Genomic DNA, 12227 nt, shown 5'->3' on the forward strand with positions numbered 1-12227 from the left:
TTAATACTTTGGATATTTTAACACATTTATTTTTAAAATTTGCTCCTCCCATATAATGAGGAGCTGATTCCAGGTGTATTAGAAAAAGCACTTTGTGCTTTACCTTTTAAGTTTGTAAACTAGTAGCTGAATCCAGGGCACTTTGGTGCAAAATTTCAAACGCAGATGACTAAAGAAGGGCACGTCAGACAGACGTACACATGTCTGTGGTCGCAGAGGGGGCCAGGTGGCTCATAGATGGGTTCCTATGTGACTTGATGGTTCTGGGGCCTAATTCCATATTTCTGCACTTTCATAAAGGGTCTTCTTGCCAAAGCTTTTCATTCCTTAATGCTCTCATCAGAAACTGTCCCTTTCCACATCTATGAAAAACAGCCCTCTTGACTTTTGGTGACTTCACTGCTGCCATGGACATCTGAGCTCGAAAATTTTGGCTTGCAGGCTCCAGCAAATGATGCAGCAGAAGCACTTTCAAGTGTGAATAATGATATTAAATTATATCAGTCTAATGAATAGCCTTCATTACTAGCACGTGTGTGTAATTAACACAAAAACTATTGCTGTCTTCTCCTATAGATGCCTGCCACCAGCAGTCCCAGATGGAAAGTGTCAGCAAACACGGGCTGTCACTGTCATATCCGTGTAATGTTTCTCCTTTGAAATAATAAATATTGGTCAAATCCACATCCCAAGCCTTGGAAACTTTTCGGTTGAGTGGAAGGTGTCACTGTTTCAAGAAACAAATGAGAGAAGAGAAGCTGGTGCCACTTGTCACCTCCCGGGGCAGCCTCCTGCTGTCCAAGGGCAGCACAGCCACTGCGGGGCTGGGGCCACTGTCCCAGGACACCGTGTCACATTTGAAACGGGCGGTGGGACGGCGATCTAATCAAGCAAAAGTTCAATTAGTTTTTGATTTATTGCGCCACATGTTCTGCTTGTATGACTGTGTCATTAACATCAGGCTCGGCTGGCACGTTCATCTGTCCCTGCATGGCTCTCTCTGAAGGCGAACGCACTCAACAGATGGGGAGCTGCACGGGCGCGAAGGCGATTGTTTATCCCCCTATTGTTCCTCTGTCAAGCAATCAAACCAAATCCATTACCCACCGAGAAAAAGATCAGCGCACCGTCCATTCAGCGGTGAATGGAGCAGAGGCGGTTAGGCAGGGAGGCTTTAAAGCTTTCAAAGGGATGAAAAAAAATAATGAAGAGCAACACTGAATTCTTGACCAAAAAAAAAAAAAAGCTATAAATCTAACCCACCCTTTAGTTCACCTTTAGACATTCAGAGTCCCATGAGAAGAGGCAATTATGGATCTGAGTCATTGTTTTCCTAGTTATAGATATGACATAAAGATATTTTAACATCACAGCTGGGGGTAACATTAGAACAAGTATTTGGTATTTCCTCATGTTGAGACATGGTGGGGATATGGAAACTTAGGTGAGACTCAAGAACTGGTTATCAGCTGCTATTTGCTGCATTACGGGTTGGGTTTGGAACAGGTAGGCTCTGAGTACCTATTATCTACACAAGGGACATGATGCTCTGGGGATGAGTCACTTTGCAGAGAGAACAAAAGGCTCTCACATCACTTTCAGGCAGAATAACAGGGCTCGGGATGGCCAATATAACCTGTCTCTTCTGGGAATGAATTTTCATGAAAGGGAGTTTGCTGCTTCATTCTTCTCAGATCTTACAGGACAGTCGGGTGCTATGAATGCCCAGGGTTTTGCAGGAAATACTAACATGGCTTCAAAAGAAGGACTGCACACACTGGGCTACTATTTTTCTAGCTGTCTGTGAGTTACTTTGGACAAGTGTCTTGGTTTATCTAGCTACAAAATAGGTGTGATATTACCTGCCAAGGAAGTGTACTATAAAGCTCAACTGCATGCCACCTGCTGAAGAAGAGCAGGACTTGAGGAAGATGCTCTGCACCATGTCCAACTTAGGGACTGTCTGCAGAGCCACATCAGACAATTTCACCATAGTATCTCCCTTTGGCTCCCTACTGTCCTAGCAAGAGCCCAGTCTGTGGTGGGAGCAGAAAAACAAATACTTACTGATTCTGTGAATAATTTTTTGTTCCCCAAATTATTACCTGGAAATCAGGCTCAAATTTTCCTCGCTTCTAAACACGATTAATAACCTATTAACTTAATTCAAGTGGTACCACTGCAGCCAAGAGAAGACCCAAAGAAGTTTTTTCAGCAAGATATACCTTTGACTGAAGACTTCCAAGCCAACATGTGGAATCAAAATGCTACACTGTGAGCTGTGATATGGCTGCTCACCAAATATCTGAACTCCCCATGTAGTCAGTAAAGTATCAAAACATTTGCTGGTGGAAGAACTTGGTGAGCAAAGGTGAATGGGGACAACTGAGGAGGAGGAGGAGGACAGCTCAGGACACAAGAATAGACAGATGGTGTCTGACAAAACATCCATCTAACCTGAACTGCAGGTCTGGGACAGGGAAGATATTTGATTTTTAGGAACGTGGGCAGAAAGGAGAGGTGGAAAAAGGGAAGAGACGTATACTGTGGCTGAGGCAAAAACAACTGGTGAAAAAAGCATAAGGGCCAGTGGATCTTGCCAACATGGCAGAAAATCTCAGAAGTTGGCAAAACGTCCATCTGGGGAGGCAGTGAAGGTGCTTTTCCCATGGGCTGGATCTGTCCAGCCACATTTGGAAGAAACAAGGGCATATCCTTGTCCTGTTTGCCAAGTGCACCAGAGCTGGTAAGCTTACAAGGAATCCAGTAAAAACAAATTTGAATTATGATTACAAAAAATGTAATTAAAACTTTGAGTGATTTAAGAGAACTATCAGAAACCTTATTTGACCCTGGTCTTTTTAAAGAAATTAATGCCTTTCCAGCCCCGCATTCTTTGAGTGAAGTCGGTGGCAACTATCCCAGTACTCTCAGCATATGCAAGGGGCATTGCCAAGGGATTCCCTGGCCCGCAGAGGACACAGCTCTTCTCAGGGCAAGTCTCTGGCTTCTCCCTGGATCTCATACCCTGTTGCGTAAGAGGCAAATGTAATCCGTACTGAGCTACTCGAGCCTATTTCTTACTGTTAGCTGGGCAACATGATAAGGATAAACCACAGGTATTTTTGGAATAGGATTGTGAACTCAGAGGTATGCACTATTAACCATTTAAAAATAAGATGGGATAAAACTGCACATGCCTGCTGCAGGCATTTACTCTAGAACACTTCCGCGTGATGCAATGCAAGCGGCGTTTTTTTGGAAAGAGAATCACTTTTTTAATTTTAGAGCCACAGAGTTGCAACTGCCAATGACAGTAAAACCAACAGCAAATACAAAAGATAAAGTGCACTTATCATATCCAGTCTGTTATTTTCCTTTAGACTTTAAATTCACTATAGGTGATCAGGAGAGTGGGATGCAAGTGTTGTGCTGTTTGAAAGGGCCAGTGCACAGACTTCTCTGCTAATCAGGAAAGGAAATACCAGCCAAGCTGAGGAAGCCAAGCTGAGGCATCCCCCTACTAGTTACAGAAAGATACTGCAGGATTCTGAGAAAAAAAGAAAAAAACAAAACAAAACAAAACACAACAAACCAAGCCTGGTTGGCTCCTCTTTAAAAAGTTACATATAGATAATTGGACATTCACAAATTTGCCTTAAGCTTGTAAAACACACTTGAGTAAGTCCACACAATGATTAGTGAGAAGCACAATGCCCAGTGCTGCGAGGTCCGGGTCCTGCAGGGCTGGTGCCAGCAGCGGGGATTGCACTGAGCCAGCACTAAAGCCAGGGCCAGGCTGAGCACGTGGAGGCTTAATGAGCTTTCATACACTGGTCATGTCCTGGTAATCCACAGAAAGCATTCAAAATGTCAACAAATGAGTGATATGTCCAAATTAGGCTGTGACAACAACAGCTTATTAAGATGCCAAACTTTAATTACATTTTTCCTTAATTTATTAATTTCTCAAGATAATTGATCAGTGATGTCTTTATTCTCCTGATAAAGCACAATAATTTTTTGGATTTTTTGGATTTTTTCCTCTAAAATACTTTAAGATTATTTTGACTATTGGTTCCTGTTGTGAACATAACCATTTCTGGACAAAGCAGCATATTAATTAAAGCTTGTCCTGAGCTTCCTGGATTTGTTCAGTGGTAGCCCTCTTGCTGCAACTGTGTACTATGTCTCACATCATACGAAGGAAAATCCCTTGCCTGGGTAACCAGGTACAAACTGCTTAGGATTCGTCCCATGGATAAGTCTCAAGGACGAGGCAACCTGAACTGTCACCTTACTTGTCTCTAGCGTGTCCTCATGGAGCTGTCAAGCTCCTTTTTCTCCATGCAACCCATGCGCTCTGTGGGATGAAGGTCTTTGTAGGGTATCAGATGGCATTGCCTCCTCTGGCTTAAGCTCTGTGTGAAAATGAGATTAAATTTAAAAGAAGGACCACCATTATTGTCACTCAGAGACCCGAGTGCCAGAAACTTAGAAATATAGGAAGTAGGAAAAGCTGCATCACAGGCACAGAAGCAGGATCGAATTCATGAGTTCTCTTTTGATCCAGGTTTAAGTTATGTTGCCTTTGTGAAGCAGAGAGATAGTGCAGGAGATGGCACTGTGACAGAGGAGGTTTTTGGATAGAGTGGGAACAGCAGTGCGCAATAGCTCTGTCTTGGAAATGTGAGACATTTGAGGTAGCTTTTGTGTGACAAGAATGTTAAATGGCCATACAGTGTACGGCTATGAGCCTGGATGGGGAAACTGGGGGATTTCTTCTAATTATCCTAAAAAGTGGTTTGGAGAGCTGCAATGGGTTATCTTGTTTTGCCCGCTAGTTTGGTCTCTCTACTGACGCTGCCAGCAGGGGTGACAAAGATCTTCTCCTTTAAGTACCTGACTTGTTTCTAGGAATCTGATTAAAGTAGATCACCTCAGATAACAAGAGGAATTAATGCTGCAAATACATAGGAGAGGATTTTAAAGCTCATAAGCTACATAGAGGTCAATTCTCTCAAAGTCATGCAGCCTCTGAGATCTTTGATTTTCACAGAACTGATGATCTTTACTTGCCCTTTTCCTCTGTCTTATCAGCTTTCACCCTTCAACACTTACCTTCATTAATTCAGTTCTGGTTGTAACTCGTTCAGTTGAGGGAAGCCTGGGAGAGAGAAAATGAAAAGAGAACAGGAAAGAGTTTTCGGGTCTTTGCAATAGACATGTCACATTCTCCTTAATAACTAGGTAGTTTTAGATTCTACATCCTGCAGGTTTTTACAATGTTTTGTAAAATGCATGTCCTCAGATGTTCCTTTGAAGTCTGCCTTTGCCGTATTCTCTCAACTTGGTCAGCCAACAAGAGGTTGACTCCTAGATCCTAGCTCTTCAACTTTTTATACTGTCTAGCCTGTAACTATGTTATAAATTCAGGCTCAGTGTCTCAGCTGTAAGCAATGGTATGCAGATGTCTACATACATCATGGTTTTTTACCAACGCCTTGTTTGGTATGCAGATGTCTCTGGTGAAGGACACACTCAGACCTTCAGCAGCCACCAGCCGACCCTGCGCTGCCCTTGTTCAGCGAGTTGGTGTTTTTAGCTCAGCTCTGCTGGGCAGGTCCCTGAACGTGCTTTACAGCTGGTGACATTATCATTTCTGACATGAGAAGTCACAAGCTGTTACTTTACTATCAAAACCTGCCCCCCAGCTCTGTGCTTGGTTTTACCGAGTAGTCCTAATTTTAGGGCTTCCATTTAAAACACAAATATAGTGGTTATGAAGTATCTCAGCTTGTCCATGTCAGGAACTGAACTTGGGAGATGGCTCCATGGGATGTGTTCAGGCTGTGGGATGTGTTCTTCTAGGATGTCCCAGCTTTCAGAAACGCAAGTGGTGCCACCGTGAGTGTGTCTGAATGGGACTCGGGTGCTCCTGAATTGGGAGCAGAGGCTGCTCCAGGAGGAAACACTGAAGTGCCACCGCTTGCTGCACAGCTCTGACACTGCTTCAGCCCTTCCTGGCTTGGAAAGACGACTCTGGAGAAGGAATGATCTACTGAAACAAGCCTTCAAAGGACCCTGTGGTTTTAGTTGTGCAAGGCAATTGCAATTGAGGCTCTGTTTGTGTTAATTCCCATTTCTTGCTGCTCAGATAAGCATGTAGTGACAGCTTTCACGAGGCAGGGACCTGTCCATTGGAAAATGGATTATGCCCACCAACTCTCACACATCAAATACTGAGCAACCACCTAATGGTCACTAGAGAGACATCACCAGTCTGTGCTGGTGACCCAGAGGTGAAAAGACTTTGTCTGTCTGAATCCCCAAAGCTTTCAGACCCCTGATCAGGGGGGAAGTTCTGATCTAAATGACCATTAATCTTCCTTAAGGTGAAAAGGTCAGAAGAGCACGTTATTCAATGCTAACTGCTTTTTGTTTATGCCAGCAAAAAAAGCATCTTTATTTCCAATGCTGTCTTAAAACATGCAGCAGCACATTAACATCCAGACTTTCAGAGAGATTTTTCAAAAGTGATGTCGCTTTTTGATAGACGACAAAGTCCACGCACAGCATCACCCCCCACAGCTGTGTCCATAGCCATCCCAACAATGCCACACAATGGTGGCCTTAAATCCCATAAAGACAAGTGACAATGCCACAGAATGAAGCGATAACATATTGGGGCCACTCACAATCAGTCTTTAACATGTGTTATCCATTTGACTGCAGGTGTAAATCAGCATTTCAATGTCAAGTCACTAAATTAAGGCTGTATGGTCAAACATCCAAATCGCGTACTCCAGGAAAAGCAGAAGTGCATTGTTAAAGTAGGTCAAAGTCACCACAAGTCAGGGAACACAGGGGAAAAATTCCACATCAATAAATCAGAGTTTTGTGCTATGATATCTATATTTCATGATACAGTAGTATTAGATTAAATTAAACACTTACCGGAGCTCAGACTACAGTGTGGGCACAGCCATAGTTCTGTTGCTGCTTGGTTGACTTTGGTGGCATATGTGCCACCAGCATACGTGGTCACAGGACCAAACTCTGCAGCTCTGCAGTGTGACATGAATTAACACAGATCTCCAAAGGACACTTGTCAACTTCTCTCTGCTGTCACTTCACTGTGACACCTCATGGATGTGCCTTAACTTTTCCCCATTTAATTCCCATGTTCAGAGACATAAGGAAAATATCTGCTGCCATTTGTTGCATTTAGGCTTCTCTGAAAACCAGGTAATGTAATTTTTCAAAAGAAAGCAAAGACTGAAACTATTTTTTTCATCGTCTCTCCTATTAGTAGGAAAGTAGTTAACTTAAGACCCTGATTAACATTCCACTGAGGTGTGTCAAATGCTTCTTCCTCTTACTATTATTATTTGGCTGCACAACATTTTCTGCCGACTCATTCATGGCAGCTATTCCGGTACAATGAGCAGAAAAGAAATTAAATGGTATTTCTTTTTTTTTTTTTTTTAATGAGAGTCTATAACTGGCAAAATACAAAACTGAATTCTGAAATGTTGCATCTAAGGAAACTGCAGCCTTTTGTGTGTGTGTGTGCTCTTTTTTTGTTTGTTTGTTGGTTTGGTTTGTTTTGTCTCAGTTTCACTAAGAAACTCAGAGCAAAAGTAGAAGCTCCCGCTTATTGTCATGTACAACTACACGACCACAAACACTATGGTGAATGCACATCAAAAATACATGCTCAACTTTTTGTAAGAAACTGCGCCTGCGTGATTTCACAGGCACACGGTGAAGGTTAAGTACCAAGGTACCTGCACATGGAAAAAACACACAGGCAAAGGGAGCTGAGACCCCTGCAAATTCAGTCACTGACAGTCCATCAAACCCTTGCTCAAAAAGCAACTTCTATTTCTGCAGGTGTCCTGGTGACGAGTCAAAGATGAAAGCAGGTTTTGAGGGAGGATTAGCAGGGGTGGGTAGGTGTGGAATAGAACCATAGAATCATTTAGGTTGGAAGGGACCCTTAAGATCATCAAGTCCAACTATAACCTAATTCTAGCACTAAACCATGTCCCTAAGAACCTCATGTACACATCTTTTAAACACCTCCAGGGATGGCGACTCCACCACTTCCCCGGGCAGCCTGTTCCCAGTGCCTGACAGCCCTTGCTGTCAAGAAATTTTTCCTAATATCCAATCTGAACCTCCCCTGGTGCAACTTGAGGCCTTTTGCTCTTGTCCTATCACTTATTTACTTGGGAGGAGAGAACAACACCCTCCATGCTACAACCTCCTTTCAGGTAGCTGCAGACAGCGATAAGGTCTCCCCTCAGCCTCCTTTTCTCCAGGCTAAACAGCCCCAGTTCCCTCAGCTGCTCCTCATCAGACTTGTGCTCCAGACCCCTCACCAGCTTTGCTGCCCTTCTCTGAACTCTCTCCAGCACCTCAAAGTCTTTCCTGTAGTGAGGGGCCCAAAACTGAACACAGGATTTGAGGTGGGGCCTCACCAGTGCTGGGTGCAGGGGGACAATCACTGCCCTGGTCCTGCTGGCCACAGCATTGTTGATTCACGCCAGGATGCTGTTGGGAAGACCCTGTTCTCCGTGCTGGGGGTTGGCACTGCACAGACAAGCAGGTTCTCCACCCCTGCCTAAGCTACAGCTCCTGGAGAGATCAGGAAAACAGTCATATCGCTCTCTGAATTCACTAGCTGCTGTTCGAATTTAAATTAAGATCCTTTTTATTTAGGAAGCACACAGAGATGGTCTGTGGAAAAATGGAGTCCATACCTTTAGGCCTTCTGCTACATTGCATCAGGTTGCCCTTGTCCCTTCTCCACAGACACACTTAAGGCAGTGACAGATTTGTGAGGCTGTTAAACCCAAGGCGTACGGCATGTGTCCGGGAGCTCGCTGATGCTTAAGCAGATTTAGTCGGGGGTTATGGAAAGTGCCCAGACATAGCTTGGCTGTGTCTCTGAACCATCACTCTTCTTTCTCATCCATTTTTCAGGTGGCAGGGATGGAAAGCCAACCACATGACAGAAGATGACAGCCTTGGCACATTGCTTTAAAGTGAAGACAATGCAACAAGGAATGAACATGCACACTAACCTACAGGTGATTTCTTCTAAATTTATTCACACAGGATGATGGTGAGAGTTTTTGCAGATTTAGGCAAGCTATTTACATATTTTTTGCTTCATTCTCTTTTTGCTTTAACTGCTGGGAAAATCAGCACTGGAATGGGAAGAGCCAAGGGAAAAGAGGGGCTGGACAAACTGTTTTACCAGCTGCCCTGAGTTCTACAGATGCCAAGCAGCAACCCAGCACGTTCCCAGCACTTGTGAGGAGAGAAGGCTTTCCATTTGTAGTCCAGGTAAAACTACACCCACTGTAAAATTATTTTCACCAGCACTGCATATGCACTGATTCATATTTACTCCCAAAGCTAAGCTTATGACTGCAGATGGACTGAGTAACCAGACGGGCCAGGATTTGGTTCATGTTTGCCTGAATAGAACTTGGAGAATAGAGGACCTGGGGAGAGAAGCAGCAGGTCAACGTCCACAGCAAAAATCATGAACGTGATAACTTCTACTCTATTAAGAGTTGCTAGGGTTTCTCATTCTTCTGTCATGACTGAATAGCTGCCACTTATGCTCACCAGAAACCTATTAAAAAAACATCGTCCAGATAAACCGGGTATTTGTTCTTCTTTATATAAATACTGACAAATCCTTTTATATAGTTATAGCTGTTTAAGGCAGAAATTAAGTCTCTGACTCCACAATGAAGAGGAGGGACTCAGTCAAGCCCTGCTGCTAACAAGCGTGACATACAAGTATTGTAATGAAATATGTAATAATACTTATAACTCTGTACCGATTATGCAGAGCAAGGTGGTCAGAAACGGTCTTAAATATTCACAGAAACATAGCAGCAGTTTGGATGCCTTTATTTCTGGAATGCCTCTACTATTGCTCTCAGTTGTCACCCACAATATGAGCACCAAGCTCACCAGGGAACAAGGAGGAATCATTATGATCTGTGAAGCCAGAGAAAGCCTACTTTCTTTGAGGGGTGCTGGTTCACAGTGACTTTATAGGATTGAAGTTAACACGAAAGAGTTAAACACTGTTCTCAAACACTTTCAATCATGCTTATATTTACAGCAAGTACAATATTATTTGTTATTTGCATTTCAGTATCATGTAAAGGCAATAACAGATCCATCATGAGGGCTGGAGTAATAGGGCAGTAACAGGAGCCACAAGAACAAGCCACAACCACATGTGCACAACCACTGCCAGGCACTCACAATTACAGCATCACCCCAGCTCCCTACCAGAATGCCAGGCTCCTGTGCACAAAATAGGCTTGTTCAAAGGCACAGCTATATTTGACCAACAAGGTTGTCTCAGTACAGAGCAATTTAGTAAGATAATACAGGAAAAAAACTCACTAACTCTTTAGTTGTGAATAAAACTTCCACCACCTGGGATCCAGGGCTTGCTTCCCTGTCACACCATCACTGTCTGATAGACAGGGCAGCGGGGTGGCCTGAGCTCCCTTGATTTTTCCTCAGAGAATTTCCACTAGTAGCTAATAAGTGGTGGTGGGAAAACACTCCCATAGCTGATGTCTGGGAGTGAGATTTGACAATGTTTAAGCCAAAGGCTCTGATGCTGCCAAAGGGATGTGGGAAAGAGAAATGGCCCTTCTTACAGCACCACCTGCATGTGTTGGGTTAGGGATTATATCAAAACTGTTGTCTCATCTACAAAATTACCGTATCAGAGTGGCGTGTGAAGCTCAATTAAAAACTAGCAAGAGCTCTGGGTTACCTGGTATGGGAAGTTAAGTGCGGAGTTTTGTGAGTTGAAAAAGCAGCCTGCTCATCACAGCCATACTGGTGTAAATGGCAAATATAAGATGTGTGCTGGAAGGAAACACCCTATATTGCTGCCTATCAAAGTGCTCTGCTGCAGTGGTGAAACTCACATGCTGATCCATTCCCCAGAAAAGTATATTCTCCCCAAACACAGCATGGCTGCCATGAATTAGGCTCCTGGAAAAAAGATTCTCTCTTCAGAACTCTGTACTGTTATCACAGCCTGGAGAAAGACAGGAGTGGAAAGACAAACAGGCAATAAAAATCATATACAAGAAGGTCTGACAATTTTTTTTGGTCAAACAGGGTAGCTTTGCACAATATAACAAAATTAATCCCTTGCCCCTTGCTATTACAACATCAGCCCTTGTGACAGAGGGTCTTGTGGGCAATTTCAGCAGAGGACAAGATTCAAAAAGACATGGAAATCAAATGTGTGCCCCAGCACCAGCTGAGGCACACTGGCAGTGCAGCCCCCACAGACAATAAACCCATTCTGTGGTTAAAAATAAAATCTCCAGTCTTTAACCAGTACTCATCCACCTACTTTAACTGAGAATTAAAACAGATTCCATGTCAATATCCAGTATACATCTGTCCTTAGATTCTAGGACAGCACTAGCTTTATCAGGTAAACACAAGAACGCAAAGTGTAAGTACAGAGCCTCCTACTCCAACAGAGTGACTGGAAAGTGTTCCCTCCCTAGGAGAAAAAAAAATAAGCACACCAGCGGTTTATAGGTTTCTTCTCTTGTGTGTCTTGTGCTGTGGTAGCTGCATGAATCACATGCTGAAAGGGTCCAACATAAAGCAGAATCTGATTTAAATGAACTGTACACACAACCATGTGCACTTTTTAAAAAAAGAAAAGTAGTATTAAAATTTTAGTTTCATTTCTCCCTTTCCCACTTCCCTTTCTCAATTGACAGCCACCCAGCTGGTTACCTGCTCTGAACGTGCACACTCACTCCCATGTCTGACCAGCGCTCCCAGCGGTGCAGCCATACGCCACACCACCACTTCTTAATATTGAACCACAGCACACTGCCACCTCCTGAAGCTGGTGGCTGTGCCCTGAGTGACAGCACCTGCAGGAGCTCAGCAGAAGCAACTGCTTCACAGAAACACAGCTGATATCTTCTCTGGACAGAACACAGCAGGAAAAGAGACCTGTTGCCTCCACAGAGACAAAATGTTCATGATGGATAATGTGTTGCTGTTACATGGTTCCTGTAGAGTCTGATCACACTTTATGCTCGTTTTGCTCCTCCTATATGCTTCATACAGATCTTAAAAGGGAAGATAAATATCTGACAATACGTGTCAAAATTTTAACCCAAAGCAAACCTTCAGGA

This window comes from Nesoenas mayeri (genome assembly GCF_963082525.1).
Source record: "Nesoenas mayeri genome assembly, chromosome: 2".
NCBI lineage: Eukaryota > Metazoa > Chordata > Aves > Columbiformes > Columbidae > Nesoenas > Nesoenas mayeri.